Genomic DNA, 18,367 nt, shown 5'->3' with positions numbered 1-18,367 from the left:
CTAGAACTTGCAGTCGGTGTCTGAAGTCCTGGGCAGAGTTGGCAGTCTGGAGAGCTATGCTTTCAATGTCGAAGCCTGACTAACTCCAGGGTAAGTATAACCCGATATTTACAAATACGACCTTACTTACAGTTATGTTATGTCATAGAATGAGTGGAAGCAGACATCCAAAAGGGTACCATTTGTTAGATGCAAACACTCAGATATTAACCACTTAACAGATTACCCCAAGCATCACTCAGACAGTGCGTTTGTGTACATACTGACTATCCTGAGTGTTGGTTGGGCAGGTCTCCTTTCAACCAGTCCATTATTGTATTGAATAAATGTCCCTTTTATATTTACCAGTGGTTATTATGTTATAAAAATTAACCAAAAATGCAATTTTTGGTTATTCTGTATTTAAATAATTGGACCGGTAAGTGCTTCAGTTGGCCCTTTCTGTATTTTGCTGGTTTTCTACAAGTATTTATTGTGTTTGTAATCACAAGATAAATACTTTATAAAAATGGTTAAGTAGCAAATGTATTAATCTAAAAGCAAAAAGACACCAAAATCAGTATTAATTTTAAAGCCATCATTCTAGTGAACTTCAGCACCTACTTTTGAGTGATAACTGAGCACCATCATATGCATATTCCATGTACATAACCGTTCCATACTTAATGAAGAATAAGCAAGTAAGAGGATTTCAGTACCACAACTGTCAGTGGTGCCTGCAACCGGACTGGTGGCATCCAGGACCACTGCTCATAAACAGAGCCAATGCCTGAGATATCTACACACTGGAGACAAAGGGCCAAACAACAGAAAGGCTGTAGGATGTCCACACACTTGGAGGGACATGGGCAGTACAAGATTCTCTGCCTTTTCAATGACTGATGCTTCTGTACTTTTTAGTGTAACGGCTGAGGAGCAGAAAGTATCACACCTAAACATGCAATGTGGGGTATTTGCAAAGATGGGTTAGTAGAGCAGAGATGGAAATGGGAAAGGGACCAAAAAGAGAAGACCAGAGAGAAACAGCCTCAGCTGTATTTTCCATTAGCTACAATTTTATTCCTAATGGAGACATGTTTGGAATTCTGGACAATATAAACGAGTTTGTTCAAAAATCAATAATGTCAAGCTGACACCATAGAATGTACAAAAATGTTTCCTTAATGGAATAAAAAAAGAAGTCTGAGTAAGCAGGAGGGGGCGAAGACCAGCTCATGCCTTCTAAGTCCATGTCCACTATGGGTGGTCACAAGTTCTTAAATTTAAAGAAAAGGCAAAATTACCAACATGTACACCTCATGTGATAATCAATTACCTGATGTAAAATGCTTGAAATAAATACACTTAGTATGGATTATGCCAGGTCTTCAATTAGGAATAAATTCACAGTCATTTCCAAAGCTGCTTTTAATGGTGCTCTTTGTGGCAACTTCCTTTCCCCTGACAGTCCTCATCATCCCACCTTAAGCTATCGGTGCCCCAACCGCGAACCTAGGAAATCAATCTGTTAATGTATAATTTGTAAGGCTCCTCTGACTAACAAATGGATAATTGATTCCTTCACAAATGCTGCATCCCCATGGACCCAGTGTGGAATGAATAAGAAACAGAAGACAGGATTTCATTTTCTGCTCACAGAGAGCCACCAGTTCTCTGCCGATGTGGCCTGGTGTTCTTTAGTCACACCTCTTGAGCAAGCCACACTTATTTATGTTCCATGTGTAAAAAACAAATGTCTGTTCTCCATACTTGAGACAAGCTCATCTTACTGCTTATTTTCCTCTCTACTGATAACACACTTTGGAAGTAGGCAAGACCTCCATCTGGACATAAGAAGCCTATGAAAAACATACCTGATCGTAGCTGTTCTACAAACTCACACCACTAAGCAAAAGCAAAAACATTTATTTTTCTCACTGATTTACTTTAAAGCCAGAAAGAAAAAAACCTTTAAACTCTCAAATCTTCCCAACCACTCCATCATTCCATCTCTAGCATTAAATCCTGCCTTGATTCAAGATGGGGAATAAATTTATCAACAAGCAATATTGAAACTAGAGAAGTTTTATGAAGTTTTCCTGAAAGGCCCAAAATATGGCTTCAGGAAAAGCAAAAGAGAAAATTTAAGGGCTCCAACTGGTTCCTCAAGAAAGACAGCTACTCCTTCATGTTCCTAAGTCACTCATGGGATGCAATTATCCGAGGCACACAAAGGCTTGACAGTCTATGCCCTCGAGTCTGTTCACTAACACAACACGAGTAGTCTTCTGTCAAAGAAAGCTACCAGAGTGTCAGGGAAAAATCATGGACACCTTCCTCCTTTTAAGATCAATGGATGTCCTTCAGTTACCATAGTTCTCTGGCATCTGAAACTCTCCTCAACTGCTTCCATAATTCCCTCTCCTTGTTCACTTCTTATTGTTTTGGTCACCCTCTTTGGTCACCTGTCTAGGCTGTGGCACTCTGGCCTGCCTCACAATGATGGGTACCAATTCTATGCCAGCTTAGGTCTTACTGCAAGGCCATAGGGTCCTATGGGCTGTTCTACAGCCCAGTGTCAACGGCCCTTCTGGATTCAAACCTTGATCTAAATTCTGGATTTCACCCAACAACCCCTAGGTTGACTAAGTTACCTAAGTCAGAGTATTAGAATCATCCCAGACCAGCTCCTCTCCCTCATGATCAACATAAACAATCAAAAAGTCACTAAGTTCTTTCTACCTTTCAACTTTTTTTTCTTGAAATACTAGAGACTGAACCCAGGGGCTTACCCACATTAGGCATGAGTTACGCCTCTAGCCCTTTTTATTTTTTGAGACAGGGTCTCACTAATTGCACAGGCTAGGCTCAAACATGTGATCCTCTTGCTTCAGTCTCCCTAGTATCGGGATCACAGATGTGTGCCCTTTCCGCCTGTCTTAATGTCTCTCCGATCTATGCTCTGCCCACTGCAGTTGCAGATATCTCGGAACCTCCCAAACAAGCTCCACATGGACACCCCCACCAGACTCTTCACCCTCACCTCCAGTGCCCCTTTCCACACAGGGCTGAGCCCACAGTCATCCTGTTACAATCAAATCAGACATGTTGCTACCCTGTTCGAAGTACAAACTCCGTAACAGAGCTTTCAAACAAACTGACCACAGATCTCATTACCCTCTGCAGTGCCTACACAGCATTACTACCTAGGGGTAACCTATGCATCCTCTCCCCCACTTTTTTGGGGTTTTGTTTTTTCTTTGTTTTAGTGCTGGGGATTGAACCCAGGGCCTTCCACATGCTAAGAAAGTGCTCTACCTCTGAGCTTCAGGCCCAGGCCCTAGGGATAAGTATTAACAGCCTTTTCACCTTCAGGTCCTGGTTTAAATAAATATATGGACATGTTACTGATAAAGCCCTCCCTCCTTCCTTATCTGACTCCATCTCTCTCTCTAGGTTCATCCCCAACAGACCCAAGAGATCCAGAAGATTCAGTCCTCCTGATTTTCTCAAGTGTTCTCTTTAACTCCCTATCTTTGGCCTAGAACAGCTCCACTCCTCTCCCCTACCTAGAAAACCCCAACTCTTTCTATAAGATCCAATGCAAGCATCCACTCCTGAGAAGGCACCTAATTTCCTTCCTGCTGAGTGGGACAACCCCCCATTACCCCTTGTCCGAGGATCACGTTACAGAACAACTCATTTTGTTGTCCACCTCTGCCCCTTACCTGTGACTCCACAAGAGCAGAGAGCTACCTTAATCCCAACAGCTCCTCCAAGAAAAAGCTCAAGGAGGCCTCTGGCAATGCGACTCAAGTCTTTAGAGTCTGAGGTCCATGCTCGTAACCACAGAACAGGTGAGCCCATAAATAAAAGCTCTGTAAGAAGATAACTGAAGGGTAAAATAGACTAAACCAGAAACAAAATGTTCTGACAAGTTTCAAAAACGGAAAAGCCTCAAAGTAAGTGCCAAGAGTTAACTTCTGATGTGCCCCTGCTCTTTTGGAACCCGAGGTTTTAGATTTTCCAAATCAGGCCTGAACAGCTGAGGAAGTGCTGGTAGCCCATGGCGACAACTGTGTCCCTGTGATGCTGATGATATTTCATAGTTAATATGCGAGAAATATGTTTTGAGATTTTAAAGATGCCTCCCTCCCTAAGAATGAATAACTACATCATTTGCGGCTCCTGAAGTGATAATCCAGAAGCTGCTGTTGGTACAGATGGGGGGAAAAAGTGCTTTTGTCATTAGTAGCAATTCATTCCAACTTGAGAAGTAACTAGAAAATTTTTAAAAACTGTGAAGTCACTTATTTTCTACTTTGACAGATATAAGTGGTAATAAAATGTGGCATGCTGGCCAAATGTTACATTTAAAATTTTGTGTGATGATTTAACTGAAATACCCTTTTATTCCAAATAGCTCTTTGTTACTATTAACTGCCATTTTCAAAAATTCACCCCTATTTATAGACACAAAGCTGATTTCTAAGTGGAAGGTATTTCAATAAGTTATGTGTTAATTAAAAATTGAGCATACCAATATCGCTAAAGATATAAAACAATTACATGTCTATCATGGGAGGTGACATGTCTGCTGTACTTCTAATCCAGCTCACAAATGCTCCCCAAATATCACAACATACTGCATTGCAGACAGTTCCTTCCCAGTGATTTCAAATCTGTGGGGCTTCACACAAAGCAACTGCATGGTTCATCAGAGCTATCCCCTGATGCTGCAAAATTAGTGTTGATAATATAAAATGAGTTCTTCAAGATACACAAAATGCATTGTTTGTATGCATCTCCAGGTAGCTCTAATAAACAGTATCTACTTTGTACAGTAAGAATGTTGCTTGATAGGAAAATAAATGTATTAGGTACCTTTATTTACAAGCTTAAATGTAACTTCCACTGGGATAAACTAAAAATCAAATTACCCTGTTAGGAAATAAACGTCTATGATTTAAATTCAAATATTCTGAAAATAATCTAGAATAAACAAGCTCATCAAGGAATGAAAACAATGGAAAGAAGTTTTAAAGAAGGATCATACTGTTTGGAAAAGAAAATCTATTTTTCCCACTTGTTGTGACATCACTGTAAAATTGAGCTTAAAATGTCTACATTTATGAGAATGCCGAAGATCTGTTTTTGTTAGCCATTGAAATACTTCTAGTTTTTTTCCTTACTTTAAAAAATCTTCTCTAAGAGTTTTAACCATCTGTCCTGCAAGAGCATAGTTGGTTTGACTTAGATACTATAAACCTGCAAGAACACAGGTAATGACCATTCGCAACCTCCTCTCACCCTGACAATGCCAGGCTGCTGTCCCCACCTAGTCCCCAAGACAAGCGGCCCGGTGTGGGCCTGACTGGTAAAAGGCTCGGACGTTCACCCCGCTGCTGTGCCTGCCAGGACCAGACAACCTCGGCAGACACGGGGGCACGGAACAGCCTTTCGGCCTACAGAAGACTTATTAGATGGATGCTGGGTTTCTAAATCCTAACAACCTTTAAAAGCACAGGGAGGATTTGGAAGAGATTGCCTCCTAAGAAGCTGGTGTGCTGCTGATTCCTAGAGCTGTTTTCCTTTCGTTAAGCTGCGTCTTCTGCCTGTGCTGCCACAACCCCGTGGACAATGGCAGGAGCCTGGCTTGCACAGGGCACCAGGTAATGACCAGGTACTCCAGACTACTCACAATCTGGATGCTGATTAAAGCACTCCTTCAACGGAAAGAAAAAACAGGATTTTTGTGCACATCTCCTCTTTTATTTGCATGCACCATGGACTGTGCCGGATACAGATACACAGCTGTGAACAAAGTAAAGGTGAGCCTTGCCCTATTAAACGTGGACGTTGCTCAAATACTGCTCAAGCTGGAGACAGGCATCTTCTGGGCTGTGGCAAACCCTGCAGCTGCCCTCCACACTGAGATGGATAAAAGGCAAAGCTGGAGCTGGAGCTCATTCTCGCCAGAGCTCACAGGGCCCACAACCTATTGCTACCAAAAGTTAAATTTCCTTAACAGCTCAGATGAGCATCTTGGGCAAGGTGCATTCTGGTCTCCCCATGGTGCCCTGAATGGTTGTTGACAGTGCTAAATATGGCAGATAAAGAGGAAAAGACGTAAGACCTTCTCTATAAATCAAAATCAATCTGAGCAAGAGATAAGGAGCAGCAAAGTTTCTCTTCCTAGTATTTACATTTTCAGTGAAGAATTCTGAGCATGCTTAAACTCAGTTTTTGCTAGCCATTAAAATACTCCAGACACTGCACTGGTTCTAATGTTACTGTGGAACAATCCATTTTACTAGAACACTGCTGTTAAAAAAGATGTTCAAAGAATAAACATTTTTCCATACATAAATAACCTGAAGTGAAATAGTACAGTCTTCAAAATGGTGACAAAGAACATGTAAAGCAGGATAAAAAACTGTTCTTATACTGAAAGTATTTTCCTTGCTTATATATAAAGCCACCAAAGATACACAATAAAGAATGGCAGAAAAAGAAAGTCACAGAGTCACCACCGGATCACTGCAAGGGAATAAAGAAGGAGACCAATTCACTATTTATTGCATTTAACAAAAGAGCAATTAATATTACCAAACACCCTACATTACACGGAGAGAATGTAAGAAAAAAATGGACAAACTAGGCCTGTTTCCCAGATATTCATGCGCAGTCTGTGGTCCCGCGCCATGACCACACCTCTGGTGTATAAATTCATTATGTGACCAGCTCCCTCCACAACTGTGCCCATATGAGAAAGGGGGCTGTGTTTTCGGCACTGTTATAGCCCCAGCACATCATCTGAAACTGTTTGATGAGGGAACAGAAAGGAACTATCCCATGAATATGGAGTATGTTCTCTTCCACACAGTCGACAGGACACTGAGTGTCTCCACCAGCAGAGGCAGGACAGCACATTGCAGCCAGACCCAAAGGACCAGGTGTGGATACAGCAAGGGCCACAATTCGGGGGAGCAAAGTCAAGGCCGACACAGAAGTCCCGAGAGCCACTCAGAAGAGCTGCTTTACTCCACGAGCATCAAGGAATCACCCGAGTGTTCTCAGGAAAGGGAGCAACAAAATCCTAGCATGGCTGGGAGAAGATTGCTTGGGCGGCTGTGTGAGGATGGGTGGGAGAGACGCCAGGCAGGGAGATCAGGTGGGTTTTACCGCAATAACCCAGATGAGAAGCAGTAAAGACGTAAACAAGGGCGGTGACAATGTAAAGAACCAGCAAAGCAAAGAACAAGCTGGAAGCAGTATCAGAGGCTATCAGGGAATAAAGGAGGCACATGGCGGAGGGTGAAAGTCACAAACCTGGAAGTAAACACTGACCTGTGGAAGACAACAGGGCTTTTGGAACACAGGAGACTGGGTGGGGACCTGGAAACCCTAGAATTTGCGCAGAGATTTCTTCCTGACTCCAGTAATGAGATTAAAAAAGAATAAGGCACACCCCACTCCCACTGAAACAGAAACAAGATAAGCTCTCTAATTAAAAGGCTGCTCCTTTTGCAGGACCTGCTGGCTGCATTTAGTGCTGTCACGCTCTGCCAGAATTCAGCAGAGAAGGCACAATTCAGTGCCTTCAGTTCCATAGCAACTCAAAAACATACGTTTTTGTTTTTGGTACTGGAGACTGAACCCGGGCCTTACCGCTGAGCTACAATCCCAGCCCTGATTATATTTTTTATTTTGAGATAGTCTTGCTAAAATGGTAAGTTCCCTGGGCCAGGCTGGAACTTGTGATCCCGCTGCCTCAGCCTCCCAGAGTGCTGGGATTTACAGGTGTGCGCCACCACAGCTGGCACAGACAGGTATCATATAACATACAATCCAATCCAAACATCACACAATTATACAATCCAAATGATGTGAATTATTTAAGTAATAATTTAGCACAGAAATAAACCTTGATGCTTTAACACCCGAATGGGCCTGGTGGAAGACGGAGCTAGTAAATACAGCGCTCTGCTGATGGCCAGACCCCGGAGATGCCCAGGCTAGAGCATGCCTAACACAAGTCCAGAACACAAAATTCTTGCCTTTTCCCCAGAGAACATTCACTGAAGAGTATAATGACAGTAAAGCAACAGAATCGAGGCTGTCATGCCTGAGACCATGTAGGTAAAAAAGGAGTACTTAGCACATTACTGGTCTTTAATGAAAGCCTTGGCAGCTTCTGGTCAGGCTGCGCATGTGGTCAGGACCCGCCCGACCACACTTCTGAACTCCAGTTTCCTTACCAAACGCAGCGAAAGAAGCCAGAGGACGCAGATCTAGGGTGACTGCCAAGCTATCTGCCCATCTCACAGGGCCACACGGGTCCCTGCTTAATTTCTCACTCTACGAGTCAACGATACCATCCACGACAAAGGGATAATCTGTGAGGGGTAAAGATGTTCTCACTTACTTTTCTCACTTTTATTTTCAACTTAAAGTGGCAGCTGTGGTGCTAACACACTATCTGATAGCTGAACATCTGAGAGAGCAAAGCCCTTCTTTTCCACAGATTAGTAAAAGTCACGTCTTAAAGGGGCAGCCAAAGTGTGGTGGTACATACCTGTAGTTCAGGAGGCTGAGGCAGGAGGATTGCCATGAGTTAGAGACCAGCCCGGGGTACATAGTGAGTTCAAGGCCAGTCTAGACTACATCGCAAGACCATGTCTCAAAAAACTAAACAACAACAACAAAAACATAAAAGGGCCAGGCAGTACAAATAGTTTAAGTAACTGAGACCAAGTTATTAACCAAAGAGAAAATGGCTAATTTATTTTCTAACAACAAAATGAACACTCACTCCAACACTTGACAAATTCAGCTGTATCTTCACCACAAAAATTAGTATTATAATTTCTCTCTCGTTTAAAAATACTACTTTCCTTCGGAAACCATTTCCCAAAAGAAGCATCTTGCAAACCAGGTTGCAATGTCTCTACCTGAAAAAGAAAATTCCTCAAGTCCACTCACCAAACCTACACTGGGATTCACTTTACTAAGTACCTAAGTGAGCATGTTTGCAGAACACTGCCACTCTTCCTTTTCTGCTTTCTTCCTCTTCTAAGTTTGTGTTACATACAGTAAACATTACCAAAGCCAACCATAAAAATACATTTAAAAAGAACAGTTCTCCTTCCCAAAGCACAGGAAATGCCTGCAATAAGAAATTAAGATCCTTAGCTTGCTCGATCCTCCTCCTGACAGTGGTTATCATTTACTGAGTCTGGTCCTCCAGACAGTACATGCATTAGCTTCTACAATTCAAAAAACCAGCAGAGGTATGAGTGCAATCTACATTTTACAGATGAAGAAAATGAGGAGAGGTTAAGTAACTTGTTCAAGCTAACAAATGCAAGGCTGAGGCTGAAAGCCTGGCTGTGTCCAATGCTATTTACATCACGGAACTCCAGCCTCCGGTCTCCATTGGCCACTTCAGAGCCGGGGCGACTATCCCTCTGCCGGGCCGTCAGCTCGACTCCAGTCGTTCCATCAACACTTCTCTGCACACCCACTGTGAGGCAGGAGGTTTCCAGAAACACAAAGAGTAAAGGACAGAACTGGGGTGAAAGAAAGTGGGACAGTCCAGGGGTGGCACATTTTTGTGTACAGTGATCCTCTCTTATCCACAACTTTGATATCAAGGTTTCCGGACACCTGCAGTCAATTATGGTCGGAAAATTCCAGAAATAATTCTTTTAAGTTTTATTTTCATTGGTACATGTTTGCAGCACATAATGATTATAGCCATCCTATGGAGTTGGTACATGTAAGTAATTCATTTTAATTCTTTTTACCTCCCCTTCTCTCCCCCTCCCTCCTCCTTCTACCTCTTAGTCCTCTATCCTTTTGCAAAAGATCTCTCCTATTTCCCATTATCATCCCTTATTTGGCCTTTAAATTCTTTATATTTTGGTTTTCTTATATAAGAAAAATCATCTGATACTTAAGCTTAAGTTTTTTTTTTTGAGACAGGGTCTCATTATGTAGTTCAGAGCAGTGGACCTGAAGTCACTATGTAGCCCAGGCTGGCCTCAAATCAGTGATCTTCCTTGCCTCAGCTTCCCCCATGCTGGGATTACAGGCATACACCACTACATCTTGGGTAATTCTTCAGTTTTACATTGCATGCTCTTCTAAATAGGGTGATAAAATCTTACTCTGTCCTACCCATTCAACCGAGGGTATGAATCATCTCTTTGTCCAGAGTATCCATGCTGTATAAATTACCAACCTGGGCTTCTGGGCTGCCATCTGTCCTGCTGCTCTCAGCCCAGAAGTAGGGGTTTCTGAGCCACCATCCCACTGCTTCTGGCCCAGAGGAAGGAGCTTCTGGGCTACCATCCCTCCCAGTGCTCCAGGCCCATCCTACATCTCCCAGCTCAGAGGAGATCAGCCGCGCCGGTGACAACAAAATGAGAAGACATGTAAATAAGTCTCAAAACCAGACTTCCAGATCACCTACAGCAACCCCAAAGGGAAATGAGATGGAACACTCTGATACTCAACCACCTGGACCCAATGAACTGGCAACAAAAGGGGATCTGGAAAAAATGAAATCAGAAATAATTTCTCAGATAATAGCAGACATTGTGCTCCTAGTGCAAGACATGATTAATAAATCTAGAGAGGAGCTGAGGAACATGATGGAATCCCAACATAGGAAATAAATGGAATCCACAAAACAGATGCAAATAGATTTCCAGGAGATGAAAAACTCCATTGAAAGTCTACACAGCAGGATGAGCCAATGTGAAGACAGAATTTCAGATGTAGAAGATAAGATTGCAATAAATGACCAGGAAAAGAAAAATTGCTTCAAAATTGTAAGGGAACATGAGAAATCAATCCAGCAGCTGCTAGACGATGCAAAGAACAATAACATAAGACGGATTGGAGTCAAAGAAGAAACAGGAGAGAGTGCAGATGACATAAAAAAACTCTTCACAGAAGTAATGGCAGAAAACTTCCCAAGCAGGGGAAAAGAACTTGACATACAAATAAGTGAGGCATATAGGACTCCAAACAGCCTTGATCAAAAACAATCTACACATAGGCATATAATGATTAAGATTCCAGAAACACAACAGAAGAACAAAGTTCTACAAGCAGTTAGAGAAAAGAAACAAATCACACACAAAGGAAAGCCCATCAGAATCACAGCACATTTCTCAACACAAACCATCAAGGCAAGAAGAGCTTGGAGTGACATATTCCAAGCCCTAAAAGAAAACAGCCTCCCACCCAGATTGATGTACCCTGCAAAACTATCTTTCAAAATGGATGGAGAAATAAGATACTTTCATGACAAAGAGCACCTTAGGAACTTCATGAATACCAAACCAGCACTCCAAAAAATTTTGCACAGTACCCTAGGAACAGACATTGAGGATCACAACCCCAGGAAGCAAAGCAGAATGAACCCATCTGGCATGAGAAGAAATTAAATGTAAAGGGGGAGAACCAAACAAAAATAAAAAGTCATGGCAATAATAAGTCAATAAGTTTCAGTTATGACCATCAACATTAATGGTCTCAATTCACCAATCAAAAGAAATAGACTGGCAGAATGGGTTAAGAAGCAAAATCCAACATTATGTTGCATACAAGAAACACACTTAATTTAAAAGGAAACTCATAGACTGAAAGTTAAAGGGTGGAAAACAATGCTCCATGCGACCAGAACCCCCAAAAAAGCAAGATTAGCTATCCTCTTGGCAGATCAAGTAGATTTCAAACCAACACTGATTAAGAGAGGCAAAGAAGGACACTACATCCTTGTAAAGGGAACAATCCAAGAGGAAGAGATGACAATCATAAATATATATGCACCAAACACTAGTGCGCCCAACTATATAAAACAAATACTAACAGACATCAAAAGTCATATATGCACTAATACAATTGTAGTGGGGGAACTCAACACCCCACTGTCACAAATAGATAGATCAACTAGACAAACAATAAGTAATGAAATACTAGAACTCAATCGAACTCTTGAACAAATGAACTTAACAGATGTTTACAGAGTCTTCTACCCCACAAAATCAGAATACACATTCGTCATTCTCCAAAATAGACCACATACTCACACATAGAACATGTTTAAGTAAGTGCAAAGGAATTGAAGGTATCCCTTGTATATTATCAAACAATAGTGCAATTAAATTGGAGATCCATAGGAAAAGAAACTAGAAAAATTGCACACACAAGTGGAAATTGAACAACACACTTCTGAATAACCAATGGGTCACAGAGGAAATTAAAGAAGAAATCAGACAGTGCCTTCAATTAAATTACAATGACAATACAACATATCGGAATCTATGGGACACAATGAAAGCAGTCTTACGAGGGAAATTCATAGCAGTGAATAAGCATATTCACTGAGGGAGCCCAATTAAACAACCTGATGCTGAACCTCAAGTTTCTAGAAAAAGAAGAGCAGGACAAACCCAAAGCTCATACAAGGGAGGAAATTAAAAAGATCAGAGGAGAAATCAATGCAATGGAGACTAAGAAAACGATACAAAAAAAAAAATCAATGAAGCCAAGAGTTGATTCTTCGAAAGAATCAACAAAATTGACAAACCCTTAGCCAACCTTGTCAGAAACAGGAAAGAAAAGGCCCAAAACCATGTAATTAGGAATGAAAAGGGTGAAATGACAACAGACCCAGCAGAAATCCAGAGGATCATCAATACCTACTTTCAGGACCTATATGCCAATATGATGGAAAACACAGAAGAAATGGACAGATTCCTAGATACATATGAATTTCTGAAGTTGAACAAAAAAGACCTAAAAAGTCTAAACAACCCAATAATAACCAATAAAATTGAAAACGTAATAAAAAACTTATCAACTAAGAAAAGCCTGGGCCCTGATGGCTTCACTGCTGAATTCTACAAGACATTTAGAGAGGAACTACTACCACTACTGTTTAAACTTTTCAGTGAAATTGAAAGGGAAGCAATACTCCCAAATTCATTCCTGGAAGCAAGCATCACCTTGATCCCCAAAGCAGAGAAAGACCCAACCGGAAAGGAGAACTATAGGCCAATCTCACTAATGAACACAGACGCAAAAATCCTTAATAAGATATTGGCAAATAGAATGCAGAAGATCATCAAGATCATACACCCTGATCAAGTGGGATTCATCCCAGGGATGCAGGGATGGTTCAACATATGCAAATCAATCAATGCAATACACTATGTTAATTGAGTCAAGAACAAAAACCATATGATTATCTCCATAGACACAGAAAAAGCATTTGACAAAATCCAACATGCATTTATGATAAAAACCCTACAAAAAATTGGAATAGATGGTCTCTACCTCAAACTGACAAAAGGCATCTATGAAAAAAACAACAGCCAATATCATACTAAATGGTCAAAAACTGAAATCCTTCACACTAAAATCACGAACAAGACAAGGATGTCCACTATCACCACTTTTGTTCAATATAGTTTTGGAAACATTAACCACAGCAAATAGAGAAGAGAAAGAAATAAAAGGAATAAAGATAGGAAATGAAAAAGTCAAATTGTCATTATTTGAAGATGACACGATACTGTATATAGAAGACCCTAAGAACTCCACCAAAAGTCTTTTAGACTTAATAACCAAATTCAGTCAACTAGCTGGATACAAGGTCAACACACAAAAATCAATAACTTTCCTCTACACAAATGACAGACTCACTGAGAGAGAAATAGGGCAAATAATTCCTTTCACAATAGCATCCAAGAAACTGAAATACCTAGGAATCAACCTGAGGAAAGAAATCAAAGACCTGTTCTCTGAAAACTATAGCACTCTGAAAAGAGAGATTGAAGATGATATCAGAAAATGGACAGACATCCCCTGCTTCTGGGTAGGAAGGATCAACATAGTGAAAATGGCCATACTTCCAAAACTGCTATATACATTCAATGCAATTCCAATTGAGATTCCAGCAGCATACTTCATGGACCTTGAGAAAACAATCAAAAATTCATTTGGAACAAGAAGAGACCTAGAATGGCAAAAGTAATTCCAGGTAACAGAGACATGGCAGGGGGTATCACAATCCACAACTTGCAACTACACTACAAAGCTACTGTGATAAAAACAGCATGGTATTGGCAAAGAAACAGACCTGAGGACCAGTGGAACAGATTAGAAGATGCAGAAACAACTCCAGACACACTCAGCCAACTCATCTTCGATAAAGGAGCCAAACACTCTCACTGGTGGAAAGATAGCCTCTTTAATAAATGGTGCTGGAAAAATTGGGCTTCAACTTGCCAAAGATTAAAACTAGACCTGTATCTCTCACCATGCACTAAACTAAAATCAAAATGGATTAAAGATCTAAATATTAAAATAGAAACTCTGAACCAGTTGGAACAGAGGTTAGGTAGAACTCTTGAAGACACTGGTATAGGAAAAGATTTTATGAACAAAACCTCAGTTGCCCACGAACTAGTACAAACAATTAACAAGTGGGATCTCTTCTTATTAAAAAGCTTCTGCACAGCAAGAAAAACGACCAGCAGTGTGAAGAGACAACCCACAATGTGGGAAAACAATCTTCACCGCTTTTCCTCAGACAAAGGTCTACTATCTCGAATCTATAAAGAACTGAAAAAGATCAGACCTCCCAAATTTAAAGACCCAATCCAAAACTGGGCATCTGAAATGAACAGACATTTCTCAGACAAAGAAGTAGAAACAGCAAATAAATACATGAAAAAATGTTGAACATCACTGGTCATTCGAGAGATGCAAATGAAAACAACACTGAGATTCCACCTCACTCCAGAAAGAATGGCTGCTATCATGAAATCAACCAATAACAAATGCTGGTGGGGCAGTGGGGAAAGAGGAGCCCTGCTCCACTGCTGGTGGGAGTGTAGACCGGTGCAACCACTGTGGAAATCAGTATAGAGATACCTCAAAGAACTAGGACTGGAAGTCCCGTTTGACCCTGCTATTCCACTGCTTGGGATCTTCCCCAAAGAATTAAAAGAATCATACCACAGTGATATATGTGCACCCATGTTCGTAGCAGCACAGTCTGTGATAGCTAAAACTTGGAAACAGCCCAAATGCCCAGCAACTGGAGACTGGATAAAGAAAATGTGGTTTTTTTTATAAAATGGAGTACTACTCAGCCATAAAAAATGAGAAATCAAGAGACATTTATAGCTAAATGGATGCACATTGAGGCAATACTCTTAAGTGAAATAAATAGGACACACATGTATAAATACTGAATAGTTTCTCCGGTATGAGAAACTGAAAGTGTAAATGAGGACTAAAATGTATCATAGGTAATGTGAAATAGGAAGAAAAGGATAAAGGGGAAGGAAGTGGGAAGGGTAGGGGAAAGGAAAGAAGGGAATGGAATTAATATGAGGAAATGGAAAAACAGGAACAAAATCTTTGTAAATAGGGAGGAATGGAGGGGTTGAAGGGAGGGCTGGGCAAGGGTGAAAAATAAGAACCACGAGAGATTATGTAAAGGTACAAATTTCCAATGATGAATGTCATTATATTGTATACCTAAAATGTACCAATGATTAGAATGAATAATTGATAATGCAAAGTAGGAAGAAAATGTCACAAGGGGTAGGAGTAGTGGGAGGGGCAGGGGAAAGGAAAGAAGGGAAAGGAAAAATGATGAGAAATGGAAAAAAATGGAAAAAAATTTCCCTTTGTAAATAGGGAAGGGTGGCGGGGCTGAAGGGAGGGCTAGAAATGGGGAAAAAATAAGAACCAAGATGCATCATGTAAAGGTACAAGTTCCCAATGAGAAATGTAAATGTGTTGTATACCTAAAATGTACCAATAAAAGAATTTAAGAAAAAAAAATAATAAATTACCAACCTGTTAGTCACTGAGCAGCCATCTGGGTTATCATGTGAGATGTCATGGGATCACCGTGCCTGTGTTCAAGTGACCTTTATTTTACTTCATAATGGCCCCAGAGCACAAGAGTAGTGTTGCTGGGAATTTTCTTAGACTATGCAGTTCCATTTTATTATTGTTGTTAATCTCTTACTGTGCCTAATTCATTTTACACTTTACCATAGGTATGTATGCACAGGACAAAGCACAGCACAGCAGGTGTTTGGTATTATCCACAGTTCCAGGCATCCAATGAGGTCTTGGAACATAATCCCCACATATACAGGAGGACTCCTGTAATTTGTTTCCTAGCAAGGCAAGAACTTTAGTCTATCATAGTGTCAAGGAATTAACTCTTCTCCTCAGAGAATAAGTGAGAATATCTTTCTCAAGGAAAAGTGAAAAAATACAAAAAGCAAAACTCCAAATCTTTCAGCAGAACATACAGAAGGATAATTTTACAACTTTGGATATTTTAACAATAGCAAAACACAAACTATAAATGACAAAACTGCATTGAAACAAAAAAAAAGACAGCATGGTGAAGTCACAGAGGTGTCTTGCAGCCCACCCCCATCTGAAGCTCTCTAAGCTGTGACAGGCCAGGAGAGACAAGCACCTTGAAGCTCCCTGGCCATCCCGGGCCACGCCCATGGCAAGGTGAGGTCTGCTTAGCCCTGCAGGTGCCTCCAACGCCCAGTCCCATCCCCCCCTCCCACCCGTGCCTCCTACCTGGTCCCACACTACAGAGGCACAGGAGATTATAAAGACCCTTGTCCTGAGCGCCACAAGATACAGCAGAAGTTAGTAACAGAAAGAGGGCTTCTCAGGCTCCTCGATGAAAACTGAAGCTCAGCAGAAAAGTAAAGAGAATCTCTACAATAAAGGCACATCAGACCACTGTACTTGGTCTGCTGCTGGCTTGCTGAGACTCATTGACTTGTATATGCACAAGGATTCCTACTCTGCCTATTATGACAGCAGAGACATACCCTGATGGAGGCCCATAATTTCTATTGCTATCTGTAAAAAAGAAAAAAAATTTTTTTCTCTTATTTTTATTTTCTTAATTTTTACTTTTTTTCTACTCTTCAAACTTTTGCTTTTCAATTTTTTCTTTTATCTTTTCTTTCTCTCTCTCACTCATTCTCTCACTGTCCCACATTGCTCATCTCCCCATTTGTTCCTTTCTGCAGTGAATTCGGATTTCTCCCTTATTGTTTTTTCTTCTTTTTTTCCTTCTCAATTATCATTAGGTTTAAAGGAAAGTAAATTCGGTATCTAGCGTCCCTGTTGCTGTTAGATGATTCTATTCACATCTTTGTTCTTTCATTCTGCCTTTTCCTTTTGCCTTTAACAACTTCTCAGAGTTTGTGTGATCTTTCTGTGTCTTCTGGCCTCACTGCTAATCTTACCTGTTCTTTCTACCTGTCCCTCCCTCCCCAACTCCTTTTAATTCCCCAACCCAAAGGGGAAAGATGCTATATTGAAGCGTTTATTCATTATAAACTTATGCTGGGCTGGTCCTCGGTTTTAATTTAACTCACAGTTAAAAGTGATAGATTAATAACTACCACAAATTGTCACTTTCTAAGCTGTGCTTGATGCTATGGTATTGCTGACTATGTCATTTGGGCTAACATGTTGTGATTGATCTAATTAGTTTTCCTTCCTGGTATAAGAAAAATAAAATAGCTTCAGAGTCATTAGAGTCTCAAAACCCAAACACAAGCTATATCTGGAAGACGCCTCTGAAAAGCAATCATTCCACAAGGGTTTCAAACACAAACAACAAAGATACCTACGTTAAGCGATTTTGAAATATCAACCCAGGAATTAAACCAAGGACAGTACCAAAAACAAAAATGAGAAAACACTTAAACAAGGCACAAACACAGGCTTCCACACCACAAAAAGGAAATTCTGGGGGAAATGAGGTGGAAAAATCCAATAAGCAACCACTTGGACACCCTGAACTGATAGCACAGGAAGTAACAAAGCAGATGCATGAGGCTCTAGAAAATTTCAAAACAGAAATAATCTCCCAGATAAATACACACATGGTGAGCAGAGTGAAAGACATGATTAAAAGCTCTAGAGCAGAAACAGATAAGAAAATAGATGAGATCAGAAACATGCTGGAAGCCATGAATGCCCAGCATAAGAAAGAAATGGAAACCATGACCGCCCAACATAAGAAAGAAATGGAATCCATGAAACAGATTCAAACAGATATCCAGGAGATTAAAAACTCCATTGAAAGCATGCAGAGCAAACTAAGAGAATCTGAAGACAGAATATCAGATACAGAAGACAGGATAGCGGTTAAGGACCATGAAAACAGAGATTTCTTAAAGATAGTAAGGGACCATGAAAAATCAATCCAACAGCTGCTAGATGATGCAAAGAAGAATGTCATAAGACTGATAGGAGTCCCCCAAAAAACAGTGGAAGTAAAATTGACATAAAAAAACTG

The 18,367-nt window shown here is 40.7% G+C and overlaps 1 protein-coding gene across 1 annotated transcript in view; it reads right to left on the bottom strand.

The window, feature by feature from the left end:
* The window catches only part of Vps41 (VPS41 subunit of HOPS complex), a 175,461-nt gene that overhangs the window by 99,308 nt on the left and 57,786 nt on the right, over nucleotides 1-18,367 (bottom strand). The gene's annotated exons all lie outside the window — the stretch shown is intronic.

Source organism: Heterocephalus glaber, unplaced genomic scaffold (assembly GCF_053883595.1).
Source record: "Heterocephalus glaber isolate CG9 unplaced genomic scaffold, H.glaber_assembly_v1.0 deba00001610, whole genome shotgun sequence".
NCBI classification, from domain to species: domain Eukaryota; kingdom Metazoa; phylum Chordata; class Mammalia; order Rodentia; family Bathyergidae; genus Heterocephalus; species Heterocephalus glaber.
The sequence above is the reverse complement of the archived record's forward strand: the minus strand, read 5'-3'. Positions and strand labels throughout refer to the sequence as shown.